Below are 13,791 nucleotides of genomic sequence, written 5' to 3'. Positions count from 1 at the left end.
TATGTAGTTGTGCAGTATACAACGTCACTGTCCAATATACACAACGTGGCTGTGCAATATACTATGTGCTCTGTCTTATATACTACGTAGCTGTGCAATATACTGTGTGGCTGTGTCGGTTCTATTATATACTACGTCGACTGCAATATACTACGTGGCTCTGTTATATACTACGTGGCTCTGTTATATTCTACGTGGCTCTGCTATATACTACGTCGCTGACCAATATACTACATAGCTATGCAATACACTACGTAGCTATGCAGTACACTACGTGACTGTGTTATATACTACGTGGCTGTGCAATATACTACGTGCCTGTGCAATATACTACGTGGCTGTTATACACTACGTGGCTCTGCTATATACTTCGTGGCTGACCAATATACTACATACCTGTGCAATACACTACGTGGCTGTTATGTACTACGTGGCTGTGTTATATACTACGTAGCTCTGCTATATACTACGTACGCTGTGTTACATACTAAGTAGCTCTTTCATATACTACGTAGCTATGTTATATACTATGTCGGTTGTGTTATATACTACGTCACTGTGCAATATAGTACGTAGCCTGTGCTATCTACTACCTACATATTCTAGAATACCAGATACGTTAGAATCGGGCCACCATCTAGTAGGTAATAACTTATTCCAGAACACCCGTTTTATATTTGGGTTTTCACCTTTTTAATATTATGTAATTTGCGCTTGTTGTTTCTTGATCCTTTTTTATAATGCATAGATCAAAATCTTAAAGTGAAAAAAGTTCTTTTGATTAAAATATAATGTGAATATCTGCCACTCACAGGTAGCGAGTCACAAGCGGGGTCCTACAGACTGGTCCACCTGAAGTCCCATGTGTGGGGGCAATGCAGTGGAGGAAAAGGTTAGTTAGGGCTCTGATTAGGGACTTGGTATGGGAGTTGGGGCGGGGTCGCTTTATGGATAGTATGGTTCTGTCTTCTTGTTACAAGGTAAATTAAATTAGGCATGTATGACCCAATACCCAGGGTCCGCAATCCTCTCATTTGTGCATCTTCAGTTCAGTGCTATTGTATTTCTTGTTTGCACCTTTTGCTCATTTTTGTAGTTATATATAGTTATCACTATATCTAATATATAAAGCTGAATGTGTGTATGTGTGTGTGTGTGTGTGTGTGTGTGTGTGTGTGTGTGTCATCTGAACCGTCGCAGCTACAGCCACAAAATTTTGCACAGTCACACGTCTGGACCCCGAGAGCGTCATAGGCTATGTTGTGAGGTGAAATTTTAACCCCGCGCTTTCCAATTCACCAAACAATTTTGCCCCTATCTACATAATGGGGAAAAAGTGAAAGGAAAAGTGTTGGAGGCGTCGCAGCTACAGCCACAAAATTTTGCACAGTCACACGTCTGGACCCCGAGAGCGTCATAGGCTATGTTGTGAGGTGAAATTTTAACCCCGCGCTTTCCAATTCACCAAACAATTTTGCCCCTATCTACATAATGGGGAAAAAGTGAAAGGAAAAGTGTTGGAGGCAAATTGACAGCTGCCAGATGTGAACAAGGGGGACTTAAAGAATGAGAGCGATGGCGCCAAAGAGTATATACTGTACAGTTGCTAAGGTGGGGCCCCGACATGGGTTATTACAACACCACCACGGGGATATGAACACACACACAAAATGCGCCACACACTACCACGTGCTCGAACACATATACCACCCTCAGCGCACATTTCACCAAACATACACCAACCTCGCCACATAAAAGTCGAAACACAAAAGTCGCCGCTCAAAACTCGCCACGTTCAAAACTCTCCACATGCAAAACTCGCCACACGTGCAAAACTCACCTCATGGAAAACTCTCCACACGCAAAACTTGCACACGCGGAAAAATTGCCACATGCACAAAAGTTGCAACACATGCAAAAGTTGCCTCACACAAAACTTGCACATACTTAAAAGGCGCCACACATAAAACTCGCCACGCGCAAAACTCGCCATGCGCAAAAATTGCTGCACACAACTTGCTACACTAACCTGTCACATGCAACTCGACACACAAAAAGTTGCTACACGCATGTCGCCACACAAAACTCATCTCACAAAAGTCGCTACATGCATGTCGCCACACGCAACTCAACACACACAACTTGACACACGAAACTCGCCCTAAAACACACACAAGTCTGGTATTATCCTTCAAAAATAAAAATCTGATTAATAAGCAGACAAACTACAAGAGCAACAAATGTACCATATAGGAATCCGGCAGCTGTCAGTCACATGACCAGTCTATTATGTGTATGTGTGAGCTGATATATACTGCCAGGGGGTGGGCTTACTGTTGGCTGGGGATTTATCAGACTGCCAATTTAGCTTACAAATACTGAGGTAAAAATACTGACCAAATAATGTGTGAACGAGGTCTAATACAGGAGGAGATGACATACAGATATATACTATTTACAGGGGAGATGACACACAGGTATATACTATATACAGGAGGAGATGACACACAGATATATACTATATACAGGAGAGATGACACACAGGTATATACTATATAGAGGAGGAGATGACATACAGGTACATACAGGAGAAGATGACATACAGGTATATACTATATACAGGAGGAGATGACACACAGGTATATACTATATGCAGGAGCAGATTACCTACAGGTATATAGTATATACAGGAGGAGATGACATACAGGTATATGCTATGTATAGGAGGAGATGACATACAGGTATATACTATATACAGGAGGAGATGACACACAGATATATACTATATATAGGTGAGATGACACACAGGTATATACTATATACAGGAGGAGATTACATACAGGTATATACTAATATATAGGAGGAGATGACATACAGTTATATACTATATACAGGGGAGATGACACACAGCAGGTATATACTATATACAGGGGAGATGACATACAGGTATATACTATACACTCACCGGCCACTTTATTAGGTACACCATGCTAGTAACGGGTTGGACCCCCTTTTGCCTTCAGAACTGCCTCAATTCTTCGTGGCATAGATTCAACAAGGTGCTGGAAGCATTCCTCAGAGATTTTGGTCCATATTGACATGATGGCATCACACAGTTGCCGCAGATTTGTCGGCTGCACATCCCAAAGATGCTCCATACAAGGCAGGATGGATCCATGCTTTCATGTTGTTTACGCCAAATTCTGACCCTACCATCCGAATGTCGCAGCAGAAATCGAGACTCATCAGACCAAGCAACGTTTTTCCAATCTTCTACTGTCCAATTTCGATGAGCTTGTACAAATTGTAGCCTCAGTTTCCTGTTCTTAGCTGAAAGGAGTGGTACCCGGTGTGGTCTTCTGCTGCTGTAGCCCATCTGCCTCAAAGTTCGACGCACTGTGCGTTCAGAGATGCTCTTAGGCCTACCTTGGTTGTAACGGGTGGCGATTTGAGTCACTGTTGCCTTTCTATCAGCTCGAACCAGTCTGCCCATTCTCCTCTGACCTCTGGCATCAACAAGGCATTTCCGCCCACAGAACTGCCGCTCACTGGATTTTTTTTCTTTTTCGGACCATTCTCTGTAAACCCTAGAGATGGTTGTGCGTGAAAATCCCAGTAGATCAGCAGTTTCTGAAATACTCAGACCAGCCCTTCTGGCACCAACAACCATGCCACGTTCAAAGGCACTCAAATCACCTTTCTTCCCCATACTGATGCTCGGTTTGAACTGCAGGAGATTGTCTTGACCATGTCTACATGCCTAAATGCACTGAGTTGCCGCCATGTGATTGGCTGATTAGAAATTAAGTGTTAACAAGAAGTTGGACAGGTGTACCTAATAAAGTGGCCGGTGAGTGTATACAGGAGATGACATACAGGTGTATACCATATATAAGGGAGATGACAAACATGTATATACTGAGGTGAAAATGAGAGGTGTGAGGTGAAAATGAAAAGGTGTGAGTGCAAAATGAGAGGAGTGAGGGAAAATAGTGGAGTGATCGGAAAATGACAGATGTGAGGTCGAAATGACAAGTGTTAGGGGGGAATGAGAGGAGTGAGGGGGAAAATAAGAGGAGTGAGGGGGAAAATGAGAGGTGTGAGGGAGAAAATGAGAGATGTGAGGGTGAAAATGAGAGGCGTGATGGGAAAATAAGAGAAGTGAGGTGCTATAACTAACCACAGATATTTACTATGCCCAGGCAACGCTGGGCTCTTCAGCTAGTTAAGATATAAAAATGAAGTACCCAATATTATGACACAACATACTAACTTCACCTTTAGTTCTAGATCCACTTGCCTTGCTTAGATATACGGTATATGTGTGAAACAGTGAGGCTACCTGCAGCCACCACTAGAGGGAGCCTGTGGCATTCACTGCATACTGTTGTACATTGAGCTCTATAGTAAGCCAACGTAAATAACAAAATCCATTTATTATCCCTAAAGCAATATCCTTCAGTGCCTCTGCCTCTCCACTCTATCTGTCCTTTTTTATAGTAACATGCTAGACATTTTAAGGGAATCTGTCATCTTGGCTTTGCTACCCCATCTGAGAGCAGCATGATCTGGGGCAAAGACCTTGAGTCAGTGATGTTTCACTTGCTGCAGTTTTGATAAAACCACAGTTTTATCTTCTGCAAATCTAACAGTCCTATGAGCTCTGTATAACCCATCCCACCCCCCTGACTCGCAGCTTTTTCTGTGTATACACAGTGTCATACAGTGGTGGGGACAGATTTATTAATAGTTCATGAATATGGAGGACTACTTGGTAGCAGGTGTACAAGTCCACTAGTGATGATCTCCTGTTGAAACCTTTTTTTTTTTTCTGGGGCTGCTTGCTGTAGTTTTGATAAGTGACACATCGCTCAGGGTCTTTGACGCTACATTATGCTGCTCTCAGACAACAGATTTTTCTTTTAAAGGGGTCCAAACCGATAAGTCTGCAGTCACTCTGTGTGACTGCAGACTTGTGAATCCTCCCGGGAACGGAGGGCATGTATGCCTTATATTTACCCCCCGGCCAATGGGCGTGGCCTTGCTCTTTACACCTGTATGGAGCAAAGCCACGCCCAATTGTGTCAGTAGACTGGGCGCATCCTTGCTCTATACAAGTGTATGCAGCGAGGCCAAGCCCATTGGCCGGGGTATGTAGCACTCATACATGCCCTCTGGTCCTGGGTCTGAAACCAGCAATCCTCGTAGCGCACAGTGTGTGCACAGGGGGGATTCATCGGTCTGCAGTCACACAGTTACTGCAGACTTATCGATTTGGATTGTACAACCCCTTTAAGTATTTAAGTAAGTTGAATGGAGCATATCTGTAGGAACAGACTAATGGTTTGTTTGCAGTCCGTGCCTACATAGGACAGGTGATCTTGCAGGACGACCTGTTGATGTCATTACGCCTGCTTATTACTGCCATCAGGGCTGGACTGGCCATCTGGCAATTCTGGCAAATGCCAGAAGGGCCTGTCTGGTCATGGGCTGCCTTGTCTGCTACGTTGTTAGCAGAATCGGTGTTATCAAAATACGTATACTGTTAGAATTTGTGATGGAGCACAAAGTCGCTGACTCCGTCACTTACCCCAGCAGGCAATTGGTATCATTAGAAATATTGGTCTTGTGGTAAATCTTCCTTTCCTCCATCCAGGGTAATATTAGTAATATATCCCATCTGGTGCTTGGGGACGAGGCAGCATGGGCCTGTGTGATTTCAAATGCCAGGGCTGAATTTCAGCCCCAGTCCGTACCTGACTGCCATCCTGTGTTGTCCGCCACAACGCCCGGTTCTTCTGACCCTAATGACACTTATGCATAGTGCCTTCACAGTGGCGCCATCTTGCTGCTAGTTGATTCACAATATGTGGTTATTGTTAAGGCAACAGATCGGTCTCCGGCTTGCTCCTGCCCTTTTCCAACCTTTACTAAGTACTTACTGTATATTTATCTTTCCTACGCTAGGCTCTGTTGAGTGTGAGTCACAAGTCATACATTTTTTATTCTGATTTCCAATTTCAGCTTTCCGTTGGCAGAATGCCCAGTGCCTTTTTGTCTTCGAATACTTGTGGTTTTGCAACAATAAATAAAGGCGACGGTTCTGCTCTTTACACATCTGAGGTGTATAAAGCGGGGCTCTGGTTTTCCTGTTTTTGATGGCTCTTTCTTGAGCATGGCTCATTTTCTGCCTCGCTCACTGTCTGGAAGCCATCCAGATCTGAGATTTGTGATGCCAAACTATTAGGACTCGTAACTGCAGGAGTGTATTTGGAGTGTACGTCCTTCTTGTCCATAGGTTATTGGGGAGCCCCTTTTAAAAGATATTCTGAAATCTAGAAAAAATTCTAAGTGTGTGTATATAAAAAAAATATATAAAATTGTAACTGCTGCTTAAATTAAAGAAGCACTCCTCCTCCCATCAAAGATTTTATCCTCTTCGTATGTTGGAATCATCATATTATATAGCACTGTGTACTTACAATTGCTCATTTTGCCTTTCTACCCAGCTAATTCTTCTGTTTTCCATTAGGTTTATGACATCCCATGAATAAAATCTGACTAGCTGAATCCTATTAAGCTCTATGTAGAAACTGGAAGTTTCTTTTTCCCTGCACAAATTATCATTAGAATTACATATTGCCTAACTGCAAAGTCCATGCCAGCCCCAACGCCACCTCCTCTTCATCTCTTGACCCAGCTGCCCCGCTCCTCCCCTTGCCAACGACTTTGCAGTGAGGTGGAATTGTAGTTCTAATGCTGACTCATGTGGTGAAATGAGACTTCCTGTTTGTACACAGAGCTTTGAAGGATTCAGCTAGTCCTATTCAATTCAGTGGGAGCTGAGCTTCAGTTCTCGGCCACTACTCCGTGAAAGGACCTGGAACTTTACATGCAGCCAGAGCTGAAAACAGCTGATCAGTGGGTTTCCAGATGTCGTGCTTTCACCAATCTGAGAATTGTGATGACCTGTACTAAGAATAGGCCGTTATGGCGGCCGAAACCCTTCAATCCTTGATGTTCACACTGGGTAGAACTTGCCAAACACTTCTCGATGTCTGTGGACAAGTGTCCTATATAGCAATGCCCCTCTTAAGTCAGTCCATAAGTTGTTCTTGGTAGGGACAACATTGTTCACCCAGTTACATACCATCAACTTATTTGCTGATCGTTAGCATTGGGATTGTGAAAATTGATGTGGCATTCAGTAACCCTATCAGACACACACGAAGGGTCAGAGGCTCCAGGGAATCCATCGTGTCATTAGGAATCTGATTGCTGTAGCCCTTTATGAGGATCCTATTTGGGCCTGATGTCTGTTTCCCCAGGCGGTATCAAGCCAGTCTAAATGTGGTCAGGTAGACATGTGTATGATATACAGTTGGGGAAAAACTGAGTAAATTATAGATATATATGCTTGTTTTCCAGAGGAAGACTAGATCTAGAGGCTTCAGAAAATATTGTCTTGCCTACATCACAACATTAAATATGAATTAGATTGTATAAATAATAGAGAGGTAAGAGAACATGGTTATGCCGTGTAAAAATAAAATGCAAGCTATTAAAGTAAGGATATCAGTACAACGAAGACATATGTTCAACCCCAAAGCCCAAAGGCTTCATTTGCATTGCCAATTTTTGAGCACTGAAACAAGACAAGTTAAAAAAAAATAATAATAATAATCTCTATTGTGCTGTAGGTCATTGTATCAAAGTTCCTGACTTTAAAACTTTTCCAATGTCCCTTCATGCGTTTTTTCACTTTTTATAATAGAACTAGCTATTGAACCCATTCTACCCAAGTGGCGAACATTTTTATTGGTACATTTATACAGTGTCTTCACTAAAATGGTGCCACAGATTGCGGTATGCATGCCGCGATATCTGGCTCCATTTTATTAAAGCCGGTGCAACATTGCGCAGGTGCCGCCCATTCCGGTTTTGGACAGAAGGACGCATCCACCATTATATATGAGATGCCAGTGTCATACTTCTGTGCCAGTTGAGTTTTCTCGGAAAAGATCGGTTGAGTATTGATGGCCGGGGCTTAGAATGCCCCACAATTAGCCCATTGGTCGGGGGTTAACTCTTGGCACACTGCCAATTAGCTATTTGACTCGGCAAGCGCTGCACCCTCTCTGGTCGGTGTCCTTACATACTGACACAATGGTCGCTGCTGTTCTGTGTATTTGCAGCACTAGTCTGTTAAAGTGAATATCTGACTCCGTCTCTACTAAGTGAGTGTCAAACAGACCCGATAAGTGCAGCACTCGCCATGTGCCACCGCCCCATCGAACAGCTCCTCATCTGCCTAGCTCAGATCACATGTTAATGGCCTTTTCTAAGGAAAAGTAATCTGTATTCTCCCCAAAATCCCTTTAATTTTGCATCTCACTAAAGAGATGACCATGATGGTTACAAACAACCTCTGTATAATGCTGATAGGAAAACCAAATTTCAAGGCCTTATTAGGTCAGTGTCTCTTATTGTTATATATTAGCTTACATTCTTATACACTGTGTGCAGAATTATTAGGCAAGTTGTATTTTAGAGGATTATTTTTATTATTGATCAACAACTATTTTCTCAATCAACCCAAAAGACTCATAAATATCAAAGCTTAATATTTTTGGAAGTTAGAGTGGTTTTTTTTTTTAGATCTATCTATCTTAGGAGGATATCTGTTTGTGCAGGTAATTATTACTGTGCAGAATTATTAGGCAACTTCCTTTCCTTTGGCAAAATGGGTCAGAAGAGAGATTCGACGGGCTCTGAAAAGTCCAAAATTGTGAGATGTCTTGCAGAAGGATGCAGCAGTCTTGAAATTGCCAAACTTTTGAAGCGTGATCACCGAACAATCAAGCGTTTCATAGCAAATAGCCAACAGGGTCGTAAGAAGCATGTTGGGGAAAAAAAGGCGCAAAATAACTGCCCATGAATTGAGGAAAATCAAGCATGAAGCTGCCAAGATGCCATTTGCCACCAGTTTTGCCATATTTCAGAGCTGCATTGTTGCTGGAGTAGCAAAAAGCACAAGGTGTGCGATACTCAGGGACATGGCCAAGGTAAGGAAGGCTGAAAAGCGACCACCTTTGAACAAGAAACATAAGATAAAACGTCAAGACTGAGCCAAGAAATATCTTAAGACTGACTTTTCAAAGGTTTTATGGACTGATGAAATGAGAGTGACTCTTGATGGGCCAGATGGATGGGCCAGAGGCTGAATCAGTAAAGGGCAGAGAGCTCCACTCCGACTCAGACGCCAGCAAGGTGGAGGTGGGGTACTGGTATGGGATGGTATCACCAAAGATGAACTTGTGGGGCCTTTTCGGGTTGAGGATGGAGTGAAGCTCAACTCCCAAACCTACTGCCAGTTTCTGGAAGACAACTTCAAGCAGTGGTACAGGAAGAAGTCGGTATCGTTCAAGAAAAACATGATTTTCATGCAGGACAATGCTCCATCACATGCCTCCAACTACTCCACAGCGTGGCTGGCCAGTAAAGGTCTCAAAGAAGAAAAAATAATGACATCTCCCCCTTGTTCACCCATAGAGAACCTGTGGTCCCTCATAAAATGTGAGATCTACAGGGAGGGAAAACAGTACACTTCTCGGAACAGTGACTGGGAGGCTGTGGTGGCTGCTGCACGCAATGTTGGTCGTAAACAGATCAAGCAACTGACAGAATCTATGGATGGAAGGCAGTTAGTGTCATCATAAAGAAAGGTGACTATATTGGTCTCTAATTTTGGGGGGTTTTGTTTTTGCATGTCAGAAATGTTTATTTCTAAATGTTGTGCAGTTATATTGGTTTACCTGGTGAAAATAAACAAGTGAGATGGGAATATATTTGGTTTTTATTAAGTTGCCTAATAATTCTGCACAGTACTAGTTCCCTGCACAAACAGATATCCTCCTAAGGGCTGTCCCACACGTCCAGATAATTCCGGTACCGGAAACAATCGGTACCGGAGTTATCCGTGTCCGTGTGCCCGTGAGCTCACGTAGGCCATACGTGCGGCACACGTGTGTGGCCCGTGTGCCGAGTGGGTACCACACGGAGCGTGTGGTACCCACTCTGCATCGTGCTGAAGCCTCGATTCATATCTTCTGTGCAGCAGCGTTTGCTGCATAGAAGATATGAATAATAGTGTTTAAAATAAAGATCTGTGTGTCCCCTGTCCTCCCACCCCCTGTGCGCCCCCCCCCCGCTGTTCAGAAAATACTCACCCGCGTCCCTCGTTGGCTGTCGCTGCTTCCTGGTCTGGCCCCATCTTCTCCTGTATGCGGTCACGTGGGGCCGCTCATTTACAGTCATGAATAGGCGGCTCCACCCCTATGGGAGGTGGAGCCACATATTCATGACTCTAATCGTCGGCCCCACGTGACCGCATACAGTAGAAGGGCCGGCCAGCACAGAACACTGCGAGGGAGGCGGGTGAGTATTTTCAGAACAGCGGGGGGGCGCACAGGGGGTGGGAGGGCGGCGGACACATAGATCTTTATTTTAAACACTATTATTCATATTTTCTCTGCAGCAAACGCTGCTGCAGGGAACATATGAATCGCGGATTCAGCACCAGTGGGGGGGACAGCGCTTACTGTAGCGCTGTCTCCTGCACGCCACACGGACTGCAAACGGAGAAGGTCCGTGTGTGGTCCGTGTTTTACACGGACCCATTGACTTTAATGGGTCCGTGTAATACGTGCGCTCCCACGAGCACTGACATGTCTCCGTGTTTGGCACACGGAGACACGGTCCGCAAAAAATCAATGACATCTGCACAGATGCATTGATTTTTATGGGTCTACGTGTGTCAGTGTCTCCGGTACGTGAGGAAACTGTCACCTCACGTACCGGAGCCACTGACGTGTGAAACCGGCCTAAGATAGACAAATCTAAAAAAAAAAATCACTCCAACTTCCAAAAATATTAAGCTTTGATATTTGAGTCTCTTTTGGGTTGATTGAGAACATAGTTGTTGATCAATAATAAAAATAATCCTCTAAAATACAACTTGCCTAATAATTCTGCACACGGTGTATTCTTAGGGTTAGGTCAGGAAGATTAGAGACCGCAGCAGATCGATAGTCGAGTGACTGCTGAATGTTACGTTTGGTGTTATATAACTTCTCTATAATCTTTGTTTTTTTTCGTATGGGACATTTCTAGTATATCGACAGTATATGCCATATGTCTGATAAATGTGGGTCCCTCCACTTGGACCTCTGTGAGTATTAACCACTGTTGCCGTCGCCGGCCGGAAGTTCTTGAATGCTGCCAGAACACAACAACTCCGTCATTTTTATAGATGCTGCCTATCCACCCCTTATTCAGATGGGCAGGGGAAAGTCTGTAGTACTTGACCGTGTCCACAATAGTTTTGATGGAGCTGCTGTGTTCCTGCAGCATCCTAGAACTCTTGGCCAGCCCGGTAACAGTTGGTTGGCGGGTTCCGGCTGTCACACCGCCATTGATCAATAAAAAAGTAGTAGCTGACTTCTTTAAGAACAAGGCGGCTTACACGCACACTGTGGAGTCTTTTAGGACTGTGCAGATTTACCACATCTAATGACAGTTTATTCAGCGAAAGTACGCAGAGGAGACAAGTGCCTCCACTAAAGAAATTAATATGCTGTGGCTTGGAAACCCGCACCGCAGGTCAGATTACGCAGTGTTAAAAAGCACAGTGAGATTTTTTTTAACCCCTTTCCGAAGTTGGCATAATAGTACGCCCATGTTGGACTCCCCCTGTTTAGTGCGGGTTCTGGCACTGGTACCTTTCCGGGCACATGACCACTGACATGTGTCTGCAACAGCCGCGGGTGGGATCGAGATCCACATTTAACTCGCGCTTACTGGAAGCGCGTTACTAATCCCGCCCATCGATGACCCCTCACATGATCGCAGGTCATGGGTCGTCATGACAACCAGAGATCTGCAGCAGACCCGTGGTCGGCGCTCATAGCAAGTGATAACTTCTGCTACACACAGGCGATCTGATCATCGCCTGTGTGTGGCAGAAGTGATCAGAGTACTGCAGCTTCTAGTTTCCCACGGAGACTATTGAAGGATGCAAAAACTAAAAAAAAAAAAAAAAAAAAGTTTTTGTAAATATAAAAAAATAAAAGTTCGTCACCCCTCTTTCACACCATTCAAAATAAAACAATAAAAACCATCAAATATACACATTTGGTATCGCTGCGTTCAGAATCGCCCAATCTATCAATATAAAAAGAAAAAATTAACGTTATCGCTAAACAGTGTAACGAGAAAAAAAAATTCAAATGCCAGAATTAAGGGATTTTTGGGTCTCCGCCAAAACACTATTTTTCCTCATCGTGGGCACGTACCTTTTTATTGAACAGGATTCATAGCAAAAAAAAAGAAAAGGTGTTGTTTAATTTCTTTCTTTTTTTTTTTTTTTACTGAAAATACAATGAACTCCAACCTATCTAAGAGCCGTAACTGACTTTCTTAAAGCCCTCCGTTAATGTAATTTCAGTCTTAAGAGAATCCAAACCAGCCACTCACTGCCAAACTTTTCCCACTCTGTCAAAACATGACTTATGTTTATATTCACAATATATTCCAGTCTTCCTTCGAATGTCCAGCTCCAACAGAAGTCTAAAGTGAGAAGTGAGCAGAGCCTGACTCTGCCACTGTCCATTGGCCAGCTGTTGGTGAAGACGCTTCATATGGACCTTATGGCTGGCCTTCCTGCCAACATGGCAAAGAGTGAAAATAGTTAAAAATATATTCAAGATAAGTGCTTTCAAAAGGCATTGTCCCTTTTGAGACAATCATGGCATGCTGAATGGACCTGGAATGGATCGTTTGGTTCTTATCATTTCAGAACATGCTTTCTCAGCAGTTATTTTACTTCCTATACAAGTAAATGGAAAGAGACCCTCCTGTACAGCCAACCCTTTATTCCCAGTGGCACACAATGGATGTCGTGTGTGTATATAGTGGGAAATGTGGTGACACCTGCAGCTTTCTCTGACAGTAAGATTGCAGCATGCAGACCCATGGGGATCAGCTGATTACTATGCTGGTTGCATTTCCAAAAATCATTTTCTTTAATTTTTCTATACAATTGTAATTATGTTGATTTCGTTCACAAAAAAACCTCCATTGCTTTGGCCTGCCAGGTCCATCTACTGCGTCACATAAGCGTCTTCATTTTATGACAAACAAAAGAAAAACCTAATTAAATCCAAAACAGAAATACGGTATACATATTTTGATTACAGACACAAAATAATAAACTGACAATACAGCAATGCATGCATTAATTATCCTGGGTTATAGTCTATTTTATTCCACCAGTGTATTTACAATTCTGCAGATGTTAGTCGTTGTCCCAACTTAGAAGGATCGATAACTTGCTGATAATTTGATTGATGGAGGGTCCCACCACTGATCCTGAGAACAGGACTGTAAAGTGTTTGAATGAGACAATGAGAGCCAAAGGACATGGCTTACCGTAGTTATTACTGGCACTCACATTGGCCATGAATTAAACAGTGGCCCTCATGTGCGGGCTTCGTTCCATTCAAACGGCGCATTTCAGAGCTTCTTTCCCAGGGTCTTTAGGACCCCCTTGGATCAGCAAATTATCACTTATTCGGTGGATAGATGACCACTTGCTAAGTTGTGAAGACCCCCCTTTATAAGGTATTTCTAGTTTGTACATGTAAGGGATATACACAGAATGTATCATACATGAACAGTGCATGCAGGTTCCACCAATGGGACTAGTGCCTATATGGAGATTGGGGCCCCATT

The 13,791-nt window shown here is 43.4% G+C and overlaps 1 protein-coding gene across 5 annotated transcripts in view; it reads left to right on the top strand.

Moving 5' to 3' along the window:
* MARCHF8 (membrane associated ring-CH-type finger 8) overlaps positions 1–13,791 on the top strand; it is a 284,339-nt gene that overhangs the window by 67,956 nt on the left and 202,592 nt on the right. For 2 of the 5 annotated variants that reach the window (XM_077259089.1, XM_077259086.1), the window contains exon 2: positions 815–892. The exons of the other annotated variants lie outside the window; for them this stretch is intronic. The gene's annotated coding sequence lies outside the window, so the exon portion shown is untranslated. The remainder of the gene's footprint in view (positions 1–814; positions 893–13,791) is intronic. 5 annotated transcript variants of the gene reach the window in all.

Source organism: Ranitomeya variabilis, chromosome 4 (assembly GCF_051348905.1).
Source record: "Ranitomeya variabilis isolate aRanVar5 chromosome 4, aRanVar5.hap1, whole genome shotgun sequence".
NCBI lineage: Eukaryota > Metazoa > Chordata > Amphibia > Anura > Dendrobatidae > Ranitomeya > Ranitomeya variabilis.
This window is presented reverse-complemented; position numbering and strand designations above follow the sequence as displayed.